The 2,844-nt window shown below is 37.6% G+C and overlaps 1 non-coding gene across 1 annotated transcript; it reads left to right on the top strand.

Moving 5' to 3' along the window:
- Trnam-cau (transfer RNA methionine (anticodon CAU)) lies at positions 1-73 on the top strand. Its single transcript has one exon. It is a non-coding gene; the product is annotated as a tRNA-Met (tRNA).
- The last annotated feature ends 2,771 nt before the right edge of the window (positions 74-2,844 follow it).

Raw genomic sequence — 2,844 nt, 5'->3', positions numbered from 1 at the left:
GCCTCGGTAGCGCAGTAGGCAGCGCGTCAGTCTCATAATCTGAAGGTCGTGAGTTCGATCCTCACCCGGGGCAGGCGGAGTATGTTTTTTTTGATTTCGGTTACTTTTTTTTTCTTTTTTTCCCACGAAATATTGCACGTGCGTGATTTGAGTTCCTTATTTCCGACAAATTCGATTCAATTACCTATTGTCATTCATCTTCGCATATGTTTGCTGCAGGTATTGAAACACCTGTAAAAAGTAGAAATGGTCTCATGAGACGACCGCTGGGTTGGTTAAAATGAAATTTGTTGCATCAGAGTGAAATTGTAAAATTGCAGAAAATGTAGGACGCAGAATTTGTATATATATAGGACCTATATTATTGTTTTATTTTTTGAACGAAAATTGCGGGAGGTCAATGTGAAGCACAATATTATATTTACAAATTCATAACTCCGCAACGAATACTGATATTGCAGTTCTGTGAACTGACTAAAGCGAAAAAATTTCACAGTAGATGAAATTATTACAATGCTAACGAGGGTTTTGCGAAAGTCCTACTCGAGAATTATTACATATACTTGAGAGCTGTCCGGTTTTATTGCATTTGTTTTAATGTATAGTGCAGGTTACATAAGTAATTGTGATAGCATTATTAATCACTGAGTTACAGCTAATGTCATTTAAGATCATGTACCAAGTTTTTAACAGCTCTAGTTCAACACTGCGTAGATTAACTTGTATTTTTTTTTCAGTGTTGCAATTTGCAAATTTTTGTGAACAAACTGAGCGCCTATATAAAAGAAATTTCTTACTCCAGTAACGCGATGGTAACTAGTTCTTTCAAATGCAACAATCCTCACGACATTTGGTGCAGAGGTTGCCGAGGAAAACGATCGATTTCTCCCTTGTCATTTAGCTCCCGTGCATGTTTAGCGTGGTAAGAACTCGTACGTGCTGCTTTAACTTTTGATATATATATATATATATATATATATATATATATATATATATATATATATATATATAAATGATTGTGGAGAGGAGGAGGCGTAATTTTCTGCAGCCCTTTACAAAGACAATTAGAAACTATGCATGGGGGGCATTTTTATTCAGCGTGCTGTAAATTTCGATTACCACGGAAGGCCTCTATGACCTCTTCAGTTAGCTTGTGTATCGGGCGATCGATGGACTGGACCTTTCTCTTCGGGTGGTTCTATCTCATGGATCAACCGGTTTCTGCCACAATAAACGGGATGATAATTTTTGACGTTTTTCCGGCATTTAATAAAATCGCCTGTTGCAGATGACATCATACTGGACCTTGAGCTGGATCACGCAGAGAGGCGGATATTACTTGCACGAGAAACCGAAACACATATTCAAATAATTGAAAAAAAAATCAATAATTAACTTCTTCATTAAATACCTTACGGCACATATTGCAAATTGAGAATCGTAGCCGGTGAGTTTGCAAGGCGTATCCACCTTAAATGAATTTCTAGAATGACACCAGTATGGAGATATGAGCCATCAAACTTGCCATAAATATGCACTGTTGTTTCACTTAGTTGTTCAACAAAACGTTCTATTATGCATCGAAGCACAAAATTATACCTGAAATGCCTATGTATTTCGTCCCACATTTGGGGCAATAATATCTCGGAACTGGTGTCATGCTGGAGATTCATTTCAAGTGGCTACGTTTTGCAGAATCACCAGCTACAATTCCTAAATTGCAATGTGCCATAAAATAATTAATTAAGAAGTTATTTAGTGAGTTTTCGTTAATTCGTTGAATATGTGTTTTGATTTCTCGTGCTAGTAACGTCCGCCGCTTCGAATAATCAAGTTCAACGATAAGAATTATTCCATATCTGCCACGGGAGATTTTTAAAATTCCGGAATACTTAAAAATGACCATCCCGTTTGTTTGATGCCCTGTTTACTTCGAGTGCATGGTATAAAGAGTGACGTCATGCTAATTTTTTCTGGAGATTCTCGTAAGATTGAAGTAGCATTATTATTGTCATTTATCTAGTGAATTCCCCATTACGATAGTTCAACGGAACTTGTTCGTTCGCAAGATGCATAAATTGAAAAACAAGTTTTCAGCACGAAGGACGGAAACCATGTATGTAGAGACAAGAAAGAGCTCTGTGTTCTTTTCTTATTTCTTTCTTTCGAAGAACAGAAACAATGTAGCTCCTTAAATGGGGTCATCAAACGAAAAAAAAAAAGATCATTAAAAGTTCATCATAAAAAGAAAAGAAAAAAGATAGGAAAGACTGCTGAAATTTGTGCAGGCTTGCGGGGAACGAAAGCTCAAAACCCAGCGATGCTGCATCTTTCTATCAGATTCATTAATAATTTCAGTTGCCTGTAATTTTAAACCACACGTGTAGTTCGTTAACCGCAGTTGCAAAGCCCCTTTAGCCCCCTCATCCCAGACAATGTATGTCTCAGTCAGCCACATAAATAAATGAGACTCATCCGTTGACTCAACCATTTAAAACGTTGCCCAGAAAAAAAAAAAAGTTGCTTAAATAATTTTCATCAATGGCGGTCATTTTCCCACGGATATCTAGCTTCAAATGCACATAAGCCATCATGTTCAAAGTAACTTGTCGTTAGGCAAGTTGGTTGATACTTGAGGAAGCCAAGCGCAAATAATTAACACACAAAAACAGAAGCGCCCGTAGTGTCCTGTCTTCTGTTCTTTGTGTCTGCCTCATTTGCGCTGCAATAGTTTCCTGACGCCGTCATTGCGCCTATTTTTACCAAATTTGATCTCGGTGGCTGTCAGTTTTTTCTGCAGGAAAACGGGCTGCATTCTGCGCCACTCGTAAATCACATTTATAA

Source organism: Dermacentor silvarum, chromosome 7 (assembly GCF_013339745.2).
Source record: "Dermacentor silvarum isolate Dsil-2018 chromosome 7, BIME_Dsil_1.4, whole genome shotgun sequence".
NCBI classification, from domain to species: domain Eukaryota; kingdom Metazoa; phylum Arthropoda; class Arachnida; order Ixodida; family Ixodidae; genus Dermacentor; species Dermacentor silvarum.
The sequence above is the reverse complement of the archived record's forward strand: the minus strand, read 5'-3'. Positions and strand labels throughout refer to the sequence as shown.